Raw genomic sequence first — 24,313 nt, forward strand, 5'->3', positions numbered from 1 at the left:
GATAATCTCAGTAGATGCAGAAAAAGCTTTTGATAAAATTCAACATCCGTTTATGATAAAAACTCTCCAGAAAGTGGGCATAGAGGAGACATACCTCAACATAATAAAGGCCATATGACAATATGACATATGTCATATGACAATATGACAATCTCACAGCTAACATCATACTCAATGGTGAAAAGCTGAAAGCATTTTCCTCTCATGTCAGGAACAAGGCGAGGATGTTCACTCACTCTCACCACTTTTATTCAACATAGCATTGGAAGTCCTAACCACAGTAATCAGAGAAGAAAAAGAAATAAAAGGAATCCAAACTGGAAAAGAAGAAGTAAAACTGGCACTGTTTGCAGATGACATGACACTATACATAGAAAATCCTAAAGACACTATCAGAAAACTGCTAGAGCTCATCAATGAATTTGGTAATGTTGCAGGATACAAAATTAATATGCAGAATTTTGCATTATAAATTTGCATTAATATGTAAAATTAATGCAGAAATCTGTTGCATTTCTATACACTAACAATGAAAGATCAGAAAGAGAAATTATGGAAACAATCCCATTTACCATCACATCAAAAAGAATAAAATACCTAGGAATAAACCTACCTGAGGAGGCCAAAGACCTGTACTCTGAAAACTGTAAGATGCTGATGAAAGAAATCAAAGATGACACAAACAGATGAAAAGATATACCATGTTTTTGGATTGGAAGAACCAACATTGTCATAATGACTGTATTACCCAAGGCAATCTACAGATTTAATGTAATCCCTATCAAATTACCAATGGCATTTTTTCACAGAACTAGGATAAAAAATCTTAAACTTTGTATGGAAACATGAAAGACCCTGAATAGCCAAAGCAACCTTGAGAATGAAAAATGGAGCTGGAGGAATCAGGCTCCCTGATTTCAGACTATACTACAAAGCTACAGTGATCAAAACAGTATCGTACTGGTACAAAAACAGAAATATAGATCAATGGAAGAGGACAGAAAGCCCAGAAGTATACCCATACAATTATGGTTAATTAATCTATGACAAAGGAATCAAGAATATACAATGGAGGAAAGACAGCCTCTTGAATAAGTGGTGCTGGGAAAACTAGACAACTGCATGTAAAAGAATGGAACTAGAATATTCTGTAACACTATACACAAACATAAACTCAAAATGGATTAAAGACCTAAATGTAAGACTGGATACTACAAAACTCCTAGAGGAAAACCTAGGCAGGACATTCTTTGACATAAATTGCAGCAATATCTTTTTGGATCCATCTCCTAGAGTAATGGAAATAAGAACAATGACAACAACAAAAACAAATTAGACCTAATTAAACTTAAAAGCTTTAATATAGCAAAGTAAACCATAAACAAAACAAAAAGATAACCCACAGTATGGGAGAAAATATTTGCAAACACTGCACCCAACAAGGGATTAATCTCCAAAACATATAAGCAGCTCATACAGCTCAATATCAAAAAAACAAACAACCCAATAAAAAAATGATCAGAAGAAATAATAAGGGAAACGTTTTAGTATACAGTAGCAAAGTAGGATGTGTGTTTTTAGTAAAAGAAGGTACGAGGAGTTGAATTGCGCTTTGTTAAGGGAAAAGAAAGTAATTTTTTTCTGGAGTTGATTGTTCCTGGATGGGAAAAATAAAGGGACAAACTAATTTGAGTACAGAAAATTATGGAAGGTTTATCGAAAAGGAACCCTGAGAAAACAGTTTTGTGCCTGGTCAGGTTTGGCTAAATTTAGGATAAATTTAATTGAGTAAATAAATTTTAACATAAGCTGGTACAAAACCTGAATTTTGTTTTTCTCTCTGTTAAGAGGACAAAGTTTTCTTGAACGGTCAATCTGCATTTGATAACAGATTTTAAGTTTCTTTACCTTTTAAGTGATCTATTCCATATTTGCTTTTGAAATCTTTTATTGTCCCTTTGGTTAAGTGAAGAAGTATTGTTTAACAGTGACCTATGATCCTATTTGACCAAGTATTTTAAAACCTTTTTTATATTTTTGGAGAAACTTCCCAAATCAAAATCTAGTGAAGTTCCTTTGATCTCTAGCTAACTTTGAGATGCTTCAAAGGGCCCCGAGACATCCCAAAGAGATGTCTAATTAAACCTGATTAAACTAATTAGGTTCATTTGGAGTGTTAAATTACATGGGATTAGCATTGTCCAATGAGTAATAAATCTTCTTATGTTGTATGGGTAAATGTTATTAATATTTAAGTATTCTAGGAATTATATGGAATTCCTAAAAATATGGTATGTCTTGGTAAAATGTTATCAGTCATAATTCCAGTTATTACCTTAAAATGCTGTATGTCACAGGAGTAACCAAGTTTCTTTGTCAATTGCATTGTAAACAGGTCTTCAACCGTGCCTTAAGTCTTTTATCATTCATAGATAGCTATTGTTTTACTCTGATGTCTTTGCAAAAATTCTTCCTCTTCAAGAAGATTCATAGCAAGAACTTTATGACAAGTACAGGTTCTGATAACTTTCAGATCATACGCTGAACTGGGTGAAAAATTAAAGAATTTTACAGGAAAACCTGATGGCTTCATAAAACAGTTAACAAAAAGGAATTGTGGGACTTCTCTGGCAGTCCAGTGGTTAAGACTCCACGTTTCCACTGCAGGGGGTGAAGGTTCGATCTCTGGTTGGGGAACTAAGATCCTGCATGCCACGTGGGTGGCCAAAAGAAAAAAAAAGGATTTTTTACATAGGATTGAGTGAACTGGTGAATACGGATATAATTTTTATGGTTTCTCTCTGAAGTATTACTGGCTTTTAATCTGTGTTTTCCAGATATAAGGAAACTTATCTCCTAATTATGACTTACAGCGATTTGGTAAATTATATCTTTGTAAGCAGTACTGAAACATTTATCCTTTCTCACTACCTGATCCCTCCAGAGATTGGAAACTCTTGGGTTCCCAGAAGCTTTATTAGGTAAATTAGGAAGACCACCTCCGAACAGGTGCAGGAATCTCAAGGTATTTTGGAAACCTCAAAAAAGGAGGAATTCACCCAAATCTACAGATATCACCCACAAAATCTGTGACAAGCCCTTGCTGTGGTTTTCCTGGCCTTGAGAGGCATTTAAAAAATTCAATCTGAGACTCCGTATTAAAAAGTTCCAGCTAAGCCAGTTTGAAAAGAGCCTGTATAATCAATTACACTTATGCAAATCATCAGGCCATGTTTATTGAAACCAGACTTATTTTGCAAACAAATTAGTCTTAATCTGGCTATATTTGGTAGAAATGAGGGTAATTATAGAGAGAAAAAGATTACGTTTCAGTGAATATTAAATTCTAGTTTAGTTAATTATGGTCTGTATTTACGAAGTCTCACTTCCCAGATAGCTCCTCACTGTTTTATTACTGTGAAGTTTAATTGAATGATTAAAAGGACACTCTAAGCTTGTTTCTGAAGCTTATCTCAGTAATCTAACTTTAGATGAAGATTGGATGCTCCATGACCTGCAACCAGGAGATTATGCATACTGGAAAAGACATCATTTAAAGAACTATCTCTAACCTAAATGGAAGGTTACTTCCAAGGCTACCTCATCAGATACTCTTAACTAGCTCATGTACAGCAAAAGTGAAGGGAATTGACTCTTGGATTAATACTTCCCAGTTAGAAAGGGCCCCTGCACTGGACTGGCTATAGAGATGACTACCAACACAAACTCACCTTAAAAAGACACTCAAACAGAGGAGAAACTACACTTACACCAGGACGAGAAGACGATGACATCAGAAATAGACAGATGTCCCAAGATGCCAGACCTGACCCATATGATCATTTGTAGTGTTTTTTTTTTTTTTTTTTTTTTACTTCTTGGAACTTTGCATATGGATAAAACATTTTTCCATCATGGGCCTGATCCTATGCTAGTTTTAAAAATCAATCCAATTGGGGCTTCACTGGTGGCGCAGTGGTTAAGAATCCACCTGCCAATGCAGGCGACATGGGTTCGATCCCTGGTCCAGGAAGATCTCACATGCCTCAGAACAACTAAGCCTGTGTGCCACAACTACAGAGCCTGCACTCTAGAGCCCACGAGCCACAACTTCTGAGCCTGCATGCCACAACTACTGAAGCCCATGCATCTGGAGTCCATGCTCTGCAACTAGAGAAGCCACCGCAATGAGATGCCCATGCACCGCAAGGAAGAGTAGCCCCTGCTCACTGCAACTAGAGAAAGCCTGCATGCAGCAACGAAGACCCAATGCAGCCATCAATCAATCAATCAATCAATCCAGTCGTCGGGTTTGTGGTCAATTACCTGACACAAAGTCATGTCTGGAACTTCTGGTTTACCTTGGTGGATTTGTCCTCTCCAAGGCTCTAACTGGATGGCTCTTGGGAAATTTATTCTAGAAGAAAGAAGTATAGTTTTGTTTGGGCCACTATTGATATTACTAGATGAGACTCCCTCACTTGGTCTATCAATTATACTTGCTCTGACCATCGCCATAAATACAAATTTTCTCTTAAAGTTACTCAATCTCAATCAGAGCAACAAGCAAAATTTCGGCCAAAAAATATAACCTCCCTCCGTTGTGGGATGGCTTTATATGGCTAACACGAGGCTATGATCACTTAAGTTTAAGGCCCCCCTTACGTTGGGAACAGTCAAACCATACTAAGGATAACCGGCCTAATAACACTAAGAAATTGGACTGGGTGCCTTATGCACAGTGCCTGTGTATCATTTCCCTTAAAGATAAGAATTGTTACAGCACAGACTACGTCAGAAGACCTGGTGATATACTGTGCCACACCTAATGGAAGTTCTTGACTTAAATTCTTACTTATGACCTTACTCATACTAGTAGCTATATTACCTGTATACTGCCTATTTTACAAGATTGCTGTTTCTTGCATTACTAAATGTGTGACTGAGCCTTTGATAAAATGATGACTAGGTTACTTGAAGCAAGTAATCAGTTATATAGTTCTATATAAGACCAGTGATTGTAATAGTGTAACTCTAGATATGGTAAGAAGCAACAAGAGGGAACCATTTTCTGGACCATAACAGACTAGTAAGACAGGTGGTCCAGAGACCTTTGGCTACTGTTAATAGGAACTAGTCCAGTCACACTGAGTGGCCTACCAACGAAATCCTTGCCTGACCTAGGAGTGAGCATTCCTAGCACTGTGGGACAAAATGGTCACGAAATGCCTCCCAAACCATGGTCGAATTTATGACCATGAGGGGGCGCTGTCACTACAAATTATTGCTGGCCATCTGGTTCTACAAGAATAAAGTCACTGCAGTCGCTGACCCTCAACACACTCTGAAAGGAGTTCAGGGCAGAGATCAGGAATGAGGCACTCTGTGCTCTGGGAAAAACTGGCAGAACAGGCCTTTACATAGTTAGATATTTTCAGGAGAAAATTTTATGAGCCCAATTTCTTGTATCTTCTCATATCTAGACAAGCACTAAAATCATTAATGGGGACATCTGCTCCTCATGACTAGCAGCAACCTTCTGCCAAAATGTGTGCTTGACTGCATGTACCCCCCCTTCACTAATATCATATATATACTGACCCCCGCCCCAACCTCTAGGGAGCAGTTTCTCAGAGCTATCTGAGATGTTGTCTCCCATGCTACAGTCCTTATTTGGCCCCAAATAAAACTTAACTCACAATTCTCACGTTGTGCTTTTTTTTTTTTTCAGTCAGTGAGAAGAACAGTCATTCAAATCCAGGTATGTCTGACTGCAAAGATATCATCTGAATCCTGAAAACCCTTCACAGGCCAGTTGTTCCATATTACCTCTAAACACCATATCCTCTCATACTGTACATAGCTAGTAGTTTTTAGTAATTTCTCACTTAATTTCTCACTTATTTATTTACTGTTTCTTAGTGGTTCCAATTTTTTGTCTTTTTTATTCAGTACATAGGCTTTGCTATCTTCTTGCTCCCATAACACTTTGTATGTGTCATTTAACTTGTGAACTCTCAAAAATGAATTGCTAACAAGAAGAGTGAATCATTTTCCATGTTTAGTTTCCAAGATTTCTCATTTTGAAAAAATAGGTTTCCAAATATTAACTTGCTTTAAATGATTACACATACAAACCCCACATCCATAAACTTTATCTTAAATTAAAAATAAAAGCCTGCCAAGCTAGAGTACATAAATAGCTCTTTTAAAATCACTGGATAAGAGTTTAAATTACCAGAGGTTGCATCATTATGGGTTATTTGAGAATTGTTTGTCTTCTATAATATGAAGTTATTCTCATAGGAATACTGATTAAAATAGAAACCAGATGTGTTTTTCAATACTAGAGTGAAAAAAATGACAAACAAGTAGAAAATTAATATAAGAATGACCTAAGGAGGTTTCTAGAAACTTGAAGCATGGGTATAATAGAAAAAGTGTGCGTGTGTCGGTGTGTGTGTGATGTGTGTGTGTGTGTGAGAGAGAGAGAGAGAGAGAGAGAGAGAAGAATAAAAAAATAAAGGAGAAAAATGCAGAGAAGAAAGGGAAGGAGAATGAATAGGATAAGATAAGAAACAGTTTCAGAATTCAAAACAGAAGAAAAAAACCTCTTAAATCTTGATAAATATTTGGTATCACCAAGAAAATAGCATAATTGAATTTTTACCTATGGACCAAAAAAGTGAAAAAGGAAAAAACAGGGACAAGATGGTCTTTCAGTCTAAAAGGAATAAATTAAATATGAAAAAGATGAGGACTATTGTTGAAAGAAAAAAAAGAGCCCCCTTTAAATTTAAAATATGACACACTCTGGGTGTGATAAAATGATCCAGAAATTTTATATTTTTCACCCCTTCTCTTCCACATTTTTAGAGGGATGAAAAGAACAATAATGTTTTTGATGCTCTGAATTTGCTTCTTGGTTTTATTTTCGATTATATTAGAAATACATATACTTATACTTCTAAGTATATACATATACTTAGAAATAAGTATACTTATTACTACAATATGTCAACATGCTGAGTGGAATAAACGGAATGGAAGGCGTAAAGGCAATCAAGGGAAGGGAGGAGTACACCATACGTAATTTCATTACCATTTTTGAATTAGTCTTTAATTATCCCTTTCATTATACTAAAAACTAGTGTTATTCTCTTTAATTTTATTTATCCAAGGCAAAAATAATAAAGTGAATGCTATTCTATTATCCTTAGAATAATTTAAAATATAGTAAAACTTCATTCATTTGGAGTCCCTTAATTCAGAATTTGTTACCATTCAAATTGAGTTTGCATTGAAGTTTATCTTTTTGCTTTGCAGATATTTCCAAGATAGTACAAATTAGTAGGATAAATCAGTTGTCAGGGGAGATTTTAAAATATTTAAGAGAGAAAGCAACTTTCAAACATCTTTCAGTACTTTCACATTCACATTTGCAAATAAGTTAATAAGCTATTTCCATATTTTTCTTATTGATTCAATTAAGCCAGGTGACAGTTTGATTTATTACACATATAGTTCTTGGCATTAATAAACAGTATTTCTTTTAAAATATACTATAATTTTTGATTTTTACTAATTCAGCAATTCTCTAAAGTCATGAAACTATGCTTCCAACTTCCAAGCTTCTTAGGCTAGGAAATCAAAGCTACAATCATGTGCAGCCAAAAAATTCTATTAGAAAAAAATCTGGCAGTCTTGTTGTTCTTCTGGCTACTATCAAATGACTGATATAACTGTCTTTTTTTTTTAACTTCACTAATTTCTCTTGGCATTAGATATACGAAAGTTTAGTTTCTGATTTTTTTGTTGTTGTATAATTCACTGTGGCATTATATGCTGATATGAACTACTCTACTACAACATTCCTCTAGAATATAAAAGCAATTTTCTTTTAGGTAAAATACTCAGAGAGAGTATTAAGTATTGATTTCTTTTTAAATTGCCAACATTGTTAGTTAAAAACTTCTTTCTCAGTGTCACAAGAATTGACTGAACTGTACATTAACCTATATTTGGACAACTTTGAAACCCATTTATGGCTGAAACCAAAAAATGAAACTGCTTTAGGTTTTTATAATAAGGTCTCATAACATAGCTTGCCTTCTGATAATTTCATGTGTTATAATACTGGGGTCTTTGATATTCTGGTTGTCAGAAATATTCTTAATTAGGGAAATGAGGGAGGATAGCCCTCATTTAACATTTTTGTCAAAATACATACTTAATACTGCTATGAGAAAAGTTTTCTTTTTGCACCAGAGCACCTTAAAAAGAGATTCTAATTCCACACTTCGTGTTAACTGATTTGCAAGATGCTTACTGGTTCTCATTTTAAGGGAGTAACAGGTCCAGATCCCTCTGATCCAGAATGAGTAGGGTTTGGGGTTATAGCATTCCTCTCACCTAAACTTTCCAACTGCCTGATTTTCCCCTCCAATGCTGGTCTTCTTCCAGTCTTTCTTATCTCTACAAATGACACCACTATTTATCCTGTTACAAATGTCAGACATCCGGAATTTAACCTTGACTCCTCCTTGTCTCTCACATTGAATCTATCACCAAGATTTGTCTCCAAAATTTCTCTACCCGCTTCTTTCCCTCTCCCTGCCATGATCCTAGTCTAAGGAATCATCATCTCCAAAGTGGATTATAACTGGCCTCCTAACTGGTCTCCTTACTTCAACTTTTGCCATCCTCCAAACCATTCTCACAAAGTTTTCATGACGATCACATTACTCATTGATTATTATCCATTATACTTAGAATCAAATCCAAAGTCCCCATTGTTGATATCAAGATCCTACACACGTTGCTTTCAAATCACCTAACTTTCCCCTTGTTAACTCTGTTCCAGTTATACTGTCATTTAGTTTCTGAAACACACCAAGCTCATTTTCACCTCAGAGCCTTTGTTTTCCCTGTTACCTTTGCCTGGAATGCATTACCTCCACTTCTGATTTCTTCTTATCCTTCAGATCTCAGCTTAAATGTCACCTCCTCAGAAAGGTCTTTTTTTTTTTTTTTTTTTTTTTTAAAACATCTTTATTGAAGTATAATTGCCTTACAATGGTGTGTTAGTGTCTGCTTTATAACAAAGTGAATCAGTTATACATATACAATATGTTCCCATTTCTCTTCCCTCTTGCATCTCCCTCCCTCCCACCCTCCCCATCCCACCCCTCTAGGTGGTCACAAAGCACCGAGCTGATCTCCCTGTGCTATGCGGCTGCTTCCCACTAGTTATCTATTTTACATTTGGTAGTGTATATATGTCCATGACACTCTCTTACCCTGTCACATCTCACCCCACCCCCTCCGCATATCCTCAAGTCCATTCTCTAGTAGGTCTGTGTCTTTATTCCCGTCTTGCCACTAGGTTCTTCATGGCTTTTTTTTTTTTTTTCCTTAGATTCCGTATATATGTGTTAGCATACTGTATTTGTTTTTCTCTTTCTGACTTACTTCACTCTGTATGACAGACTCTAACTCCATCCACCTCATTACAAATACCTCCATTTCATTTCTTTTTATGGTTGAGTAATATTCCATTGTATATATGTGCCACATCTTCTTTATCCATTCATCTGTCGATGGACATTTAGGTTGCTTCCATGTCCTGGCTATTGTAAATAGAGCTGCAATGAACATTTTGGTACATGACTCTTTTTGACCTATGGTCTTCTCAGGGTATATGCCCAGTAGTGGGATTGCTGGGTCGTATGGTAGTTCTATTTGTAGTTTTTTAAGGAACCTCCATACTGTTCTCCATAGTGGCTGTATCAATTTACATTCCCACCAACAGTGCAAGAGTGTTCCCTTTCCTCCACACCCTCTCCAGCATTTATTGTTTCTAGATTTTTTGATGATGGCCATTCTGACCGGTGTGAGATGATACCTCATTGTAGTTTTGATTTGCATTTCTCTAATGATTAATGATGTTGAGCATTCTTTCATGTGTCTGTAGGCCATCTGTATATCTTCTTTGGAGAAATGTCTATTTAGGTCTTCTGCCCATTTTTGGATTGGGTTGTTCGTTTTTTTGTTATTGAGCTGCATGAGCTGCTTGTAAATATTTGAGATTAATCCTTTGTCAGTTGCTTCATTTGCAAATATTTTCTCCCATTCTGATGGTTGTCTTTTGGTCTTGTTTATGGTTTCCTTTGCTGTGCAAAAGCTTTTAAGTTTCATTAGGTCCCATTTGTTTATTTGTGTTCTTATTTCCATTTCTCTGGGAGCTGGGTCAAAAAGAATCTTGCTGTGATGTATGTCATAGAGTGTTCTGCCTATGTTTTCCTCTAAGAGTTTGATAGTGTCTGCCTTTACACTTAGGTCTTTAATCCATTTTGAGTTTATTTTTGTGCATGGTGTCAGGGAGTGTTCTAATTTCATACTTTTACATGTACCTGTCCAATTTTCCCAGCACCACTTATTGAAGAGGCTGTCTTTTCTCCACTGTATATGCTTGCCTCCTTTATCAAAGATAAGGTGACCATATGTGTGTGGGTTTATCTCTGGGCTTTCTATCCTGTTCTATTGATCTATATTTCTGTTTTTGTGCCAGTACCAAACTGTCTTGATTACTGAAGCTTTGTAATATAGTCTGAAGTCAGGGAGCCTGATTCCCCCAGCTCCATTTTTCGTTCTCAAGATTGCTTTGGCTATTCGGGGTCTTTTGTGTTTCCATACAAATTGTGAAATTTTTTGTTCTAGTTCTGTGAAAAATGCCAGTGGTAGTTTGATAGGGATTGCATTGAATCTGTAGATTGCTTTGGGTAGTAGAGTCATTTTCACAATGTTGACTCTTCCAATCCAGGAACATGGTATATCTCTCCATCTATTTGTATCATCTTTAATTTCTTTCATCAGTGTCTTAAAATTTTCTGCATACAGGTCTTTTGTCTCCTTAGGTAGGTTTATTCCTAGATATTTTATTCTTTTTGTTGCAATGGTAAACGGGAGTGTTTTCTTAATTTCACTTTCAGATTTTTCGTCATTAGTGTATAGAAATGCAAGAGATTTCTGTGCATTAATTTTGTATCCTGCTACTTTACCAAATTCATTGATTAGCTCTAGGAGTTTTCTGGTAGCATCTTTAGGATTCTCTATGTATAGTATCATGTCATCTGCAAATAGTGACAGCTTTACTTCTTCTTTTCCGATTTGGATTCCTTTTATTTCTTTGTCTTCTCTGATTGCTGTGGCTAACACTTCCAAAACTATGTTGAATAATAGTGGTGAGAGTGGGCAACCTTGTCTTGTTCCTGATCTTAGTGGAAATGGTTTCAGTTTTTCACCATTGAGGACAATGTTGGCTGTGGGTTTGTCATATATGGCCTTTATTATGTTGAGGAAAGTTCCCTCTATGCCTACTTTCTGCAGGGCTTTTATCATAAATGGGTGTTGAATTTTGTCGAAAGCTTTCTCTGCATCTATTGAGATGATCATATGGTTTTTCTCCTTCAATTTGTTAATATGGTGTATCACATTGATTGATTTGCGTATGTTGAAGAATCCTTGCATTCCTGGGATAAACCCACTTGATCATGGTGTATGATCCTTTTAATGTGCTGTTGGATTCTGTTTGCTAGTATTTTGTTGAGGATTTTTGCATCTATGTTCATCAGTGATATTGGCCTGTAGTTTTCTTTCTTTGTGACATCTTTGTCTGGTTTTGGTATCAGGGTGATGGTGGCCTCGTAGAATGAGTTTGGGAGTGTTCCTCCCTCTGCAATATTTTGGAAGAGTTTGAGAAGGATAGGTGTTAGCTCTTCTCTAAATGTTTGATAGAATTCACCTGTGAAGCCATCTGGTCCTGGGCTTTTGTTTGTTGGAAGGTTTTTAATCACAGTTTCAATTTCAGTGCTTGTGATTGGTCTGTTCATATTTTCTATTTCTTCCTGGTTCAGTCTTGGCAGTTTGTGCATTTGTAAGAATCTGTCCATTTCTTCCAGGTTGTCCATTTTATTGGCATAGAGTTGCTTGTAGTAATCTCTCATGATCTTTTGTATTTCTGCAGTGTCAGTGGTTACTTCTCCTTTTTCATTTCTAATTCTATTGATTTGAGTCTTCTCCCTTTTTCTCTTGAAGAGTCTGGCTAATGGTTTATCAATTTTGTTTATCTTCTCAAAGAACCAGCTTTTAGTTTCACTGATTTTTGCTATTGTTTCCTTCATTTCTTTTTCATTTATTTCTGACCTAATCTTTATGATTTCTTTCCTTCTGCTGGCTTTGGGGTATTTTTGTCCTTCTTTCTCTAATTGCTTTAGGTGCAAGGTTAGGTTGTTTATTCGAGATGTTTCCTATTTCTTGAGGTAGGCTTGTATTGCTAGAAACTTCCCTCTTAGCACTGCTTTTGCTGCGTCCCATAGGTTTTGGGTCGTCGTATCTCCATTGTCATTTGTTTCTAGGTATTTTTTGATTTCCCCTTTGATTTCTTCAGTGATCACTTCGTTATTAAGTAGTGTATGTACTGTGTAGCCTCCATGTGTTTGTATTTTTTACAGATCTTTTCCTGTAATTGATATCTAGTCTCATAGCGTTGTGGTCGGAAAAGATACTTGATACGATTTCAATTTTCTTAAATTTACCAAGGCTTGATTTGTGACCCAAGATATGATCTATCCTGGAGAATGTTCCATGAGCACTTGAGAAAAATGTGTATTCTGTTGTTTTTGGGTGGAATGTCCTATAAATATCAATTAAGTCCATCTTGTTTAATGTATCATTTAAAGCTTGTGTTTCCTTATTTATTTTCATTTTGGATGATCTGTCCATTGGTGAAAGTGGGGTGTTAAAGTCCCCTACTATGATTGTGTTGCTGTCGATTTCCCCTTTTATGGCTGTTAGTATTTGCCTTATGTATTGAGGTGCTCCTATGTTGGGTGCATAAATATTTACAATTGTTATACCTTCCTCTTGGATCGATCCCTTGATCATTATATAGTGTCCTTCTTTGTCTCTTGTAATAGTCTTTATTTTAAAGTCTATTTTGTCTGATATGAGAATTGCTACTCCAGCTTTCTTTTGATTTCCATTTGCATGGAATATCTTTTTCCATCCCCTCACTTTCAGTCTGTATGTGTCTCTAGGTCTGAAGTGGGTCTCTTGTAGACAGCATATATATGGGTCTTGTTTTTGTATCCATTCAGCCAGCCTGTGTCTTTTGGTGGGAGCATTTAATCCATTTACATTCAAGGTAATTATCGATATGTATGTTCCTATTCCCATTTTCTTAAATGTTTTGGGTTTGTTATTGTAGGTGTTAGAAAGGTCTTTTGTGACCAGATTTAAACCATCCCTTCTCCTTCAAGTTATTTGTTACCATAGTTCCTATTTATTTCTTCCTGCAATATAATCAGAATTCTTTTATATGTTCATAATCTGTCCCCTCCTCCATGATTTAAGCTCCATGAAGTCAGGGACCTTGCTTATCTTACCGAACAGTATATCTCTATCATATTGCATACTACCTAAATACACAGTAAAGGTTGATTTGAAGCAAGTAGCTGAGTTCATCAAGGGACAAAGATTTTATTGCATCATTGAAAACTCAATATGTAAAATTTCAAAGGAAATATCTGATAATTGCTTACATGACTCTTGGGTTCCTCACCAGACTGAAGATATAAGAGAGAAGAAAGAAAGAGAGGAGAGTGGAGGCAGAGAAAGTAGGGAGAGGGAGAAGGAGAGAGACAATTTGTGAGGAGGATTTCTTCTCTGTTAGTTCCCTTCCCTACCAAGAGACGTGAGGAGCAGGTGAATCTCCCGTTACCCTAAATCTAGTGAGACAGGTGTTTTGGAAGTGTTGATCATCACAGAGGATGTTGGAACAGAAGTTCCCATGTTAGAAAAAGAAGACTAGAATTTTATTCAGGAAAAATGGAGGTGTTACTGAATACTTTTGAGCAGAAAAATAACATGATTACAACTGTGCTTTAGAAAGATTAACTTGATAGCAACACATAAAATGGATTGGAGGTTGGAGAGAGGAGATGAAAGGAGATGGGTTAGGATAGGACTGACATGAAAGGTAACAATTACTTGACTTAGGATGTGAAGGTAACAACCGATAGGAAGAAACAGGTGTTGAAGAAATTGTGGTGGTAGAATTGATAATTTTTGGAATTGATTAGCGGGAGAACTCATTATGACTGAGTTAATATTAAATACAATTGAAGGGAAAATATGAGTAATATTTAAAGATAGCAAGAAGGTTTAGTTTGAAAAGAAAGCCAGGGAGAAGTATGAACCTCCTTTCTCTTATGCATGAGTTATTTTGTTAGCTGCCAGTTTTACATGGACCTATATTTTACCAGATGCCTGGCTTTCTGTGAGTGTATCTTTATACTAAGGATGTTGGACTCCATAACTTTCTTCTTCTTTACTACCATAATTATCTCTATTCTATCTCCTACTTCTACTTTTGAAAAGTTCATCTAGTGCTGAAAAGTCATGGTTTTAAAGCTAATGAATGAAAAATTAAAACAATTTTGTAATTAACACACTGACATCCACGACATTAAAAAAATTGCTAGTTTTACTCCTCATTTTGCTATGTAGGCAATGCATATGGAACCAAAGAATGACAATTTAAAGCAAAGAATGTAATAACCCTAACTGCACAGAGTATTTGTTGTTTTTCATAATGTTTTCCTAGGGGTGAAGCAAAACTCTCTCCATAGCCATTATAACAATTTCCAACTGTTAGAGTGGCACTAGGCTGTCAAAAACAGGCACTAATGTATTGCCCTGAATCAAGGAGACTGAGTCTTTGCTAAAGTTAAGCATTAATTTAAAGGGTGTCAAGGCAATGAAGAGTAAATTATATAATGTAACTTCATTATACAGAAAAAAGAACAGCTAGAGACTCTAGAGATCTTGCTCCAGGTCCAAAGTTGTTTAGTAAGTTAAAAACATAATTTCAAGAGCTTGAATTCTAGATTAGCATTTTAGATAACTTTTTATAAATATAAAATGAAATAAAACAAATTTGTATATACTCAGAGATGCAAAGAGTCTAGATACATTTGTAAACTGAGGTATTTATATAGTTGAGTCACAGGCACACCACAATTTTGAGCATATGACTCAGACTTTGTATCTTATATACAGTTAGTTTTTAAATGTTAGGGCACAAGAGTAAGCATAAAGTTTGCATAACTGAAGATTTATAGGAACCCCAGGCTTGCTCAATTACTTTTGGGATTTTACTCCAGAGTTTAAACTACTGTCTTCGACCAGGTCTATAAGGTCTATAAGTAGACATGCCTGTACTCCGGCTTCCTATTACACTTAGAATAAACCCAAACTCCTATTACCATGACCTTCAAAGTTCTTTATGATCTGGCTCCTGTCTGCTTTTCCAGTTTCACTAATCTCTCACTCCTTTTCCCATTGCTCATGTACTTCATTAATATTGGCCTTCTTTCAGTTCTTGGAACACACCAAGGTCAGTCTTGTTCCAGGCGTCTCAAAATTTACCTCCTCAGGTGGGCCCTTCTTACTTAAAGTAGGTCCCTCTACCCATTTACCTCTCTGCCTCCTATCTTCTTGAATACCTTCTTTGTATCCCATCCACACCCACCCTGCCTCTGCCACACACAAATGCCAAAGATCAGCGCGTTTATGTTCTCCCACTGGGATGCATACTCTTTAAGTGCAAAGACCACTTCTAGAATACTCACCATTGTATCACGAAAAGTCCAAGACAACATCTGGCACCCAGTAGGTATTTGATAAATATTTGTTAAGTGAATGAATCAAGGAAGTGAGAAATGTTGGTTGTATGGCATGATTCAAAGTTGAGACTGAATTTATGAAATGGGACTGACAGAAGAAAAGATGAAGATAAATCCATAGTGTGGTGATGGTGGTGGGAATGTAGTGGAAATAAATCTTGGACCACAATCTCAAATATGCAAGGGATAACATACAACTTTACGTTTATAAATCAACCTAGCTTCAACTTTGAGAATTTCAACCCCCCTTACCTCCCACCCCCAGTTAGTAGAAAACTTATGTCAATTATTCTTGGGTTCCCCTCTTCTGCTTCAAGATGAGATAGAATTCAAGGGGTTTATTCAGGGCCAAGGCAAGGACTTCTGGTTGTTGAGTCATTTGTCTACTCTGGTTACTTCTGGGTGTTCACTGACTCTGCTCACACAGTTCCTTCAGGTCTGAGTTCTCTGCTCTTCCAGATTTCTTTTAAAACATCTTTTAAAACATGGGAAATCTTTATGAGGGGTGCTTATGAGCCAGTCTGTTTAGACACATGGGCAGGCTTTACACTTTGGAGTTTTGCTGCTTCTGCTGTGTGCTGTGGAGTTACCAGAAATGTAGAGCTAGGTTTCCCAAATAGACTTTTCTCTATGCTGCCTGTTCTATGGACTCCACCTTCTCTGGGATGCCTCTCAAAGGCACTTTTATGTTTCACTTCTTTTCAGGGAATTTAGCACAGTTTTTTTTTTTCTCTCTTAAACTCCAGACTTTATGTGTAAACTACATGCATATGTATGACTGAATATTTTTTTTAAACTGTATTCATAATTTCCTCTAAAATGGCTTTCCAAAGCTGGCATCTAAAGAGCTCTATCATCTTCTCAACTCAAAAGAGCCTTAGGATCATCTTTGACTCCCCCTTTTTCTTCTTCTTTCGTAGTAAATGAAATTACTGGCTTCAAAATAGCTTTTCTTTCTCTTCCCACTGCCAATCTGTTGATTCTGGAAGTTATCATCGCACACTAGAACCTACTGTAATAGCGTCTTGATTTGTCTCCATGCTAGTTTTCTGCTCCCCAAACCATCCTTTATACCATCACAAGATAAATGAACCTATTACTATCCATTTCCAAAATACTTCATAGCTCCTAATTGCTTCCCAGTTGAGGTGAGATGATTTGGCTTGTTATTTATGGTCCTGAATGATTTGAACCCTCCATTCTCTTGCCTGCATTCCTTCTAGACTCTCCCCAACCTCTTTCTTAAATTATTCTCTTTAGTAAAAATTTTACACTGCTCATGTATCTCATTACTTGCACTTGTAAATATTGCATGAACTAGAATATTCTCGTCCCAGCCTACTTACCAGCTGTACTTCTCTAAACTGTCCTAACAGTTATTCCCTAATTCTTTGAAGAGATCACTTTGTGCAGCCTTTTGATAATCGTTCTATTATTGTCTTGAATTACAAATTATAAATTTATTGTTATTTACTTTTCACGTTTTCTTTCCCTAATTAGACTGTGGACTTCTCTTTATTTTATTTTTTATTTTATTTTTTTAACATCTTTATTGGAGTATAATTACTTTAAAATGGTGTTACTTCCTGCTGTATAACAAAATGAATCAGCTTTACATATACATATATCCCCATATTTCCTCCCTCTTGTGTCTCCCTCCCACTCTCCCTATCCCACCCCTCTAGGTGGACACAAAGCACTGAGCTGATCTCCCTGTGCTATGTGGCTGCTTCCCACTAGCTTTCTATTTTACATTTGGTAGCGTATATATGTCCATGCCACTCTCTCACTTCGTCCCAGCTTACCCTTCCCCCTCTCCATGTCTTCTAGTCCATTCTCTACGTCTGCATCTTTAGTCTATTCCTATCTTGCCCCTAGGTTCTTCAGAACCATTTTTTGTTGTTGTTTTTTAGATTCCATATATATGCGTTAGCATATGGTATTTGTTTTTCTGACTTACTTCACTCTGTTTGACAGTCTCTAGGTCCATCCACCTCACTACAAATAACTCAATTTCATTTCTTTTTATGGCTGAGTAATATTCCATTGTATATGTGTGCCACATCTTCTTTATCTATTCATTTGGTGATGGACACTTCGGTTGCTTCCATGTCCTGGCTATTGTAAATACAGCTGCAATGAACATTGTGGTACATGACTCTTTTTGAATTATGGTTTTCTCAGGGTATATGCCCAGTAGTGGGATTGCTGGGTCGTACGATAGTTCTATTTTTAGTTTTTTAAGGAACCTCCATGCTGTTCTCCATAGTGGCTGTATCAATTTACATTCCCACCAACAGTGCAAGAGGGCTCCCTTTTCTCCACACCTGCTCCAGCATTTATTGTTGGTAGATTTTTTGATGATGGCCATTCTGACCAGTGTGAGATGATATCTCATTGTAGTTTTGATTTGCATTTCTCTAATATTAATGATGTTGAGCATCCTTCCATGTGTTTGTTGGCAATCTGTATATCTTCTCTGGAGAAATGTCTATTTAGGTCTTCTGCCCATTTTTGGATTGGGTTGTTTTTTTGTATATTGAGCTACATAAGCTGCTTGTAAATTTTGGAGATTAATCCTTTGTCAGTTGCTGCATTTGCAAATACTTTCTGAGGGTTGTCTTTTCATCTTGCTTATAGTTTCCTTTGCTGTGCAAAAGCTTTTAAGTTTCATTAGGTCCCATTTGTTTATTCTTATTTTTATTTCCATTTCTCTAGGAGGTGGGTCAAAAAGGATCTTGCTGTGATTTATGTCATAGAGTGTTCTGCCTATGTTTCCCTCTAAGAGTTTGATAGTGTCTGGCCTTATATTTAGGTCTTTGATCCATTTTAAGCTTATTTTTGTGTATGGTGTTAGGGAGTGTTCTAATTTCATTCCTTTACATGTAGCTGTCCAGTTTTCCCAGCACCACTTATTCAAGAGGCTGTCTTTTCTCCACTGTATATTCTTGCCACCTTTATCAAAGATAAGGTGACCATATGTGCATGGGTTTATCTCTGGGCTTTCTATCCTGTTCCATTGATCTATAATTCTGTTTTTGTGCCAGTACCATACTGTCTTGATTACTGTAGCTTTGTAGTATAGTCTGAAGTCAGGGAGCCTGATTCCTACAGCTCCGTTTTCCTTTCTCAATATTGCTTTGGCTATTCGGGGTCTCTTGTGTCTCCATACAAATTGTGAGATTTTTTGTTCTAGTTCTGTGAAAGATGCCAGTGGTAGTTTGATAGGATTGCATTGAATCTGTAGATTGCTTTGGGTAGTAGAGTCATTTTCACAATGTTGATTCTTCCAATCCAAGAACACGGTATATCTCTCCATCTGTTTCTATCATCTTTAATTTCTTTCATCAGTGTCTTATAATTTTCTGCATACAGGTCTTTTGTCTCCTTAGGTAGGTTTATTCCTAGATATTTTATTCTTTTTGTTGCAATGGTAAATGGGAGTGTTTTCTTAATTTCACTTTCAGATTTTTCATCATTAGTGTATAGGAAAGCAAGAGATTTCTGTGCATTAATTTTGTATCCTGCTACTTTACCAAATTCATTGATTATCTCTAGTAGTTTTCTGGTAGCATCTTTAGGGTTCTCTGTATAGTATCATGTCATCTGCAAACAGTGACAGCTTTACTTCTTCTTTTCCAATTTGGATTCCTTTTATTTTTTTTTCTTCTCTGATTGCTGTGGCTAAAACTTCCAAAACTATGTTGAATAATAGTGGTGAGAGTGGGCAACCTTGTCTTGTTCCTGATCTTAGTGGAAATGCTTTCAGTTTTTCACCATTGAGAATGATGTTTGCTGTGGGTTTGTCATAGATGGCTTTTATTATGTTGAGGTAGGTTCCCTCTATGCCCACTTTCTGGAGAGTTTTTATCATAAATGGGTGTTGAATTTTGTCAAAAGTTTTTTCTGTATCTATTGAGATGATCATATGGTTTTTCTCCTTCGATTTGTTAATATGGTGTATCACATTGATTGATTTCCGTATATTGAAGAATTCTTGCATTCCTGGGATAATTCCCACCTGATCATGGTGTATGATCCTTTTGATGTGCTGTTGGATTCTGTTTGCTAGTATTTTGTTGAGGATTTTTGCATCTATGTTCATCAGTGAAATTGGCCTGCAGTTTTCTTTCTTTGTGACAACTTTGTCTGGTTTTGGTATCAGGGTGATGGTGGCCTCGTAGAATGAGTTTGGGAGTGTTCCTCCCTCTGCTATATTTTGGAAGAGGTTGAGAAGGATAGGTGTTAGCTCTTCTCTAAATGTTTGATAGAATTCGCCTGTGAAGCCATCTGGTCCTGGGCTTTTGTTTGTTGGAAGATTTTTAATCACAGTTTCAATTTCAGTTCTTGTGATTGGTCTGTTCATATTTTCTATTTCTTCCTGGTTCAGTCTTGGCAGTTTGTGCATTTCTAAGAATTTGCCCATTTCTTCCAGGTTGTCCATTTTAATGGCATATAGTTGATTGTAGTAATCTCTCATGATCCTTTGTACTTTTGCAGTGTCAGTTGTTACTTCTCCTTTTTCATTTCTAATTCTACTGACTTGAGTATTCTCCCTTTTTTTCTTGATGAGTCTGGCTAATGGTTTATCAATTTTGTTTATCTTCTCAAAGAACCAGCTTTTAGTTTTATTGATCTTTGCTATCATTGCCTTCATTTCTTTTTCATTTATTTCTGATCTGATCTTTATGATTTCTTTCCTTCTGCTAACTGCGGGTTTTTTTGTTCTTGTTTCTCTAATTGTTTTAGGTGTAAGGTTAGGTTGTTTATTTGAGATGTTTCTTGTTTCTTAAGGTAGGACTGTATTGCTATAAACTTCCCTCTTAGAACTGCTTTTGCTGCCTCCCATAGGTATTGGGTCATCGTGTTTTCATCGTCATTTGTTTCCAGGTATTTTTTGATTTCCTGTTTAATTTCTTCAGTGATTGCTTGGTTACTAAGTAGTGTATTGTTTAGCCTCCATGTATTTGTATTTTTTACAGATTTTTCCCTGTAATTGATATCTAGTCTCATAGCGTTGTGGTCGGAAAAGATACTTGATACGATTTCAATTTTCTTAAATTTACCAAGGCTTGATTTGTGACCCAAGATATGATCTATCCTGGAGAATGTTCCATGAGCACTTGAGAAAAATGTGTATTCTGTTGTTTTTGGGTGGAATGTCCTATAAATATCAATTAAGTCCATCTTGTTTAATGTATCATTTAAAGCTTGTGTTTCCTTATTTATTTTCATTTTGGATGATCTGTCCATTGGTGAAAGTGGGGTGTTAAAGTCCCCTACTATGATTGTGTTGCTGTCGATTTCCCCTTTTATGGCTGTTAGTATTTGCCTTATGTATTGAGGTGCTCCTATGTTGGGTGCATAAATATTTACAATTGTTATACCTTCCTCTTGGATCGATCCCTTGATCATTATATAGTGTCCTTCTTTGTCTCTTGTAATAGTCTTTATTTTAAAGTCTATTTTGTCTGATATGAGAATTGCTACTCCAGCATTCTTTTGATTTCCATTTGCATGGAATATCTTTTTCCATCCCCTTACTTTCAGTCTGTATGTGTCCCTAGGTCTGAAGTGGGTCTCCTGTAGACAGCATATATACAGGTCTTGTTTTTGTATCCATTCAGCCAGTCTATGTCTTTTGGTTGGAGCATTTAATCCATTTACATTTAAGGTAGTTATCGCTATGTATGTTCCTATTACCATTTTCTTAATTGTTTTGGGTTTGTTATTGTAGCTCTTTTCCTTCTCTTGTGTTTTCTGCCTACAGAAGTTCCTTTAGCATTTGTTGTAAAGCTGGTTTGGTGGTGCTGAACTCTCTCAGCTTTTGCTTGTCTGTACAGGTTTTAATTTCTCCATTGAATCTGAATGAGATCCTTGCTGGGTAGAGTAATCTTGGTTGTAGGTATTTCCCTTTCATCACTTTAAATATGTCCTACCACTCCCTCCTGGCTTGCAGAGTTTCTGCTGAAAGATCAGCTGTTAACCTCATGGAGATTCCATTGTATGTTATTTGTTGTTTTTCCCTTGCTGTTTTTAATATTTTTTCTTTGTATTTAATTTTTGATAGTTTGATTAATATGTGTCTTGGCGTGTTTCTCCTTGGATTTATCCTGAATGGGACTCTCAGTGCTTCCTGGACTTGATTGATTATTTCCTTTCCCATGTTAGGAAAGGTTTCAACTATATTCTCTTCAAATATTTTCTCAGTCCTTTTAAGACAATCCATTTTTAAATTTAAGTCTTGAGCATTTTATTAGCAATTTTTGACCTCTGATCTATTGATTTCTTAGTATAAAATCTGTAGGGTCAATTTGGAACAGATGAATTTAGTAGCTCTTGAATATCTTTACATGTGAATTAACTGTTAATAATTTTCATTTCTTTAGAAGAAATATCCAAGTCCTAGGAGTTCTGACCCTGCTCAGTATTGTTGCCTACAAAACTAATGGAGGTATGATTCAGATCACAGTAGCATCATACTTTTTTTTTTTTTTCTTTTTCCCCCTTCTAGAGAAATACATGATGGAACATTTTGTAGCTATCTAGCTTTCAACAGAGGCAATTAAGGAAGGGCCATCCTCTTCTGCTCTAATTAACTTAGAAATGTCATATTTGGTGCCTTAAGAATAACTGAGTATGTTTAAACTATGCTGTGCTATTGATTCTGTTCCCCAAAAGCATAGACACAAAGGGAAATCACATAAATTATAATACAACTGAACGTACTTAATTTTCTTTTCCTATTTGGTCTACATGCACCACCTGGTGGTAAAGTAGTGCATTTCAAATGCAGTGTTTGTGTGTGTGTGTGTGTGTGTGTGTGTGTGTGTACGTGTGTGTTGGGGGTATTTAATATGGGAAAGAGAATTTTAATATGTATTCCTAAATATTGTTTTATGTTAACAATGCAATTATTTTGCAACAAATATCTAATAAAACACTAGAACGCTACTATATACACGTTAGAACAGGAAATAAAGGGGAGAATAACTCATGTTGGAAAGCAAAGTAGCATTCTCTTATTTGCATGAGCTATATCTCTTAAAATTCCATCCCTAAATTAACATTTATTTATTGCATTTATGTTCTTATTAAGGGCAAGAGGCAAACATTGATAACCAATATGAAACCATATAAAAATTTTTTTATTTTTTATTTTTAAGAATAATAATTTTAAGAGTATGTATCTTCTTCCTTATCTTAGTAGTTAGTGTTAGTAACAAGTCACAGAACTTTAAAAATACAAGGCACAATAGAATCATCTAGACTAATTTTACAAATGTAGCAGCTGAGATTCAGAAACTTCAGGTGACTTGTCCAGGTCATACTGGTAATTAGTGGCCCAACTCAAATAAGAATGTTGTTATTCTTACTTTCAGTCTAGTAACATAAGATATAAAATTATACTCATATGCAATGCTGAAATATCTCTGTATGAAGAGATATACCCTTAACTCAGCTATATAGTTCTTGGAGACAGTAAGATGTGAATTAATACACATTAGTAGTTTCATTCTAACATTCTGAACACAAAGGAATAATAGTAGAAATGCATGCATCATAAAGCTATGTAAAAGATTTTAAATTAAAAAAATCCCTTTTACATACATGTTCCAAGGAATATTTTCAACTTATATACAACTGCTATGTTATAAGACAATCTAAAAAATTCCCTTTCCCCTTCTAACTGCTTCAGAATCAGAGATTTGTTTCTACAAAGTAGGTACCCAGTTGTAGATCTGAGCATAAACCATGTTCATAGCTCCCTCTCATGACCATTGAATGAATACTATACAAGCCTCCTTTATTCTCGCTGTTGTATTCAACTAACAGCTCACTGGTTAAGTTTTAATTGCTTCCAATGAGGTCAGCAAAGGTATTTATCGAAAAGCCCTGAATAAAAGGCTCCACACACACACACACAAGCTCACACGCGCTCACATACACAGAGAAAATCCTCTTGCCTGTTGATTTATGGAAACAATTATGATTCTGCTGGAGAATTTCTCAGCTGAGAAATAGTTTGTAGCTACAGTAGAGAGGCTCAAGTTGCACAGGGCAGACAACAGACATGGAATTCTTGTGTATCCAGCTGTTATCAACAGAACAAGTAAGTGACTGTTATTTGTCTTTAAAAATAATGCTGAATATTTGTTAGTAGTTTATCTCTTTTTCTGGTTTTAGTACTGAGGGGAAAAGTAAAGTTACCAGATTTTTGAGCTGTGAGATTATCTATAGTAATTCTGTTGTAGAACTTACATAAAGATAAGGTTGAAATTCTCCAGAGCAATCCTGACATTTAACTTGAGAAATGTGGGCAGTTCAGGAGAAAATAACTGACAAACCACAAACGTAAAAGAATATAATAAAGAAATCTAGGGAAAAGCATTTATATTTTGTTAATAGTAATTTTAGAACTTAATTTAAATCAACAGCTCTAATTGCAGGATGTTTCTTACCAAGTACGAACTGGAATGAATGATACAATCATATTCTGATTTGTCTCTACTAATGCATAACTTTTGTAAATCTACATACAGAGTGGTAAAGACACTGACATCCTC

At 35.9% G+C, this 24,313-nt stretch overlaps 2 protein-coding genes across 8 annotated transcripts in view; one reads left to right on the forward strand and one right to left on the reverse strand.

Moving 5' to 3' along the window:
• FAM227B (family with sequence similarity 227 member B) overlaps nucleotides 1–24,313 on the reverse strand; it is a 308,625-nt gene that overhangs the window by 120,713 nt on the left and 163,599 nt on the right. The window lies entirely within an intron of this gene.
• The window catches only part of FGF7 (fibroblast growth factor 7), a 62,250-nt gene continuing 61,072 nt past the window's right edge, over nucleotides 23,136–24,313 (forward strand). Inside the window, exon 1 of the mRNA XM_082387982.1 lies at nucleotides 23,136–23,859. The gene's annotated coding sequence lies outside the window, so the exon portion shown is untranslated. The remainder of the gene's footprint in view (nucleotides 23,860–24,313) is intronic.

This window comes from Balaenoptera borealis (assembly GCF_965194805.1).
Source record: "Balaenoptera borealis genome assembly, chromosome: 3".
Taxonomy (NCBI): Eukaryota; Metazoa; Chordata; class Mammalia; order Artiodactyla; family Balaenopteridae; genus Balaenoptera; species Balaenoptera borealis.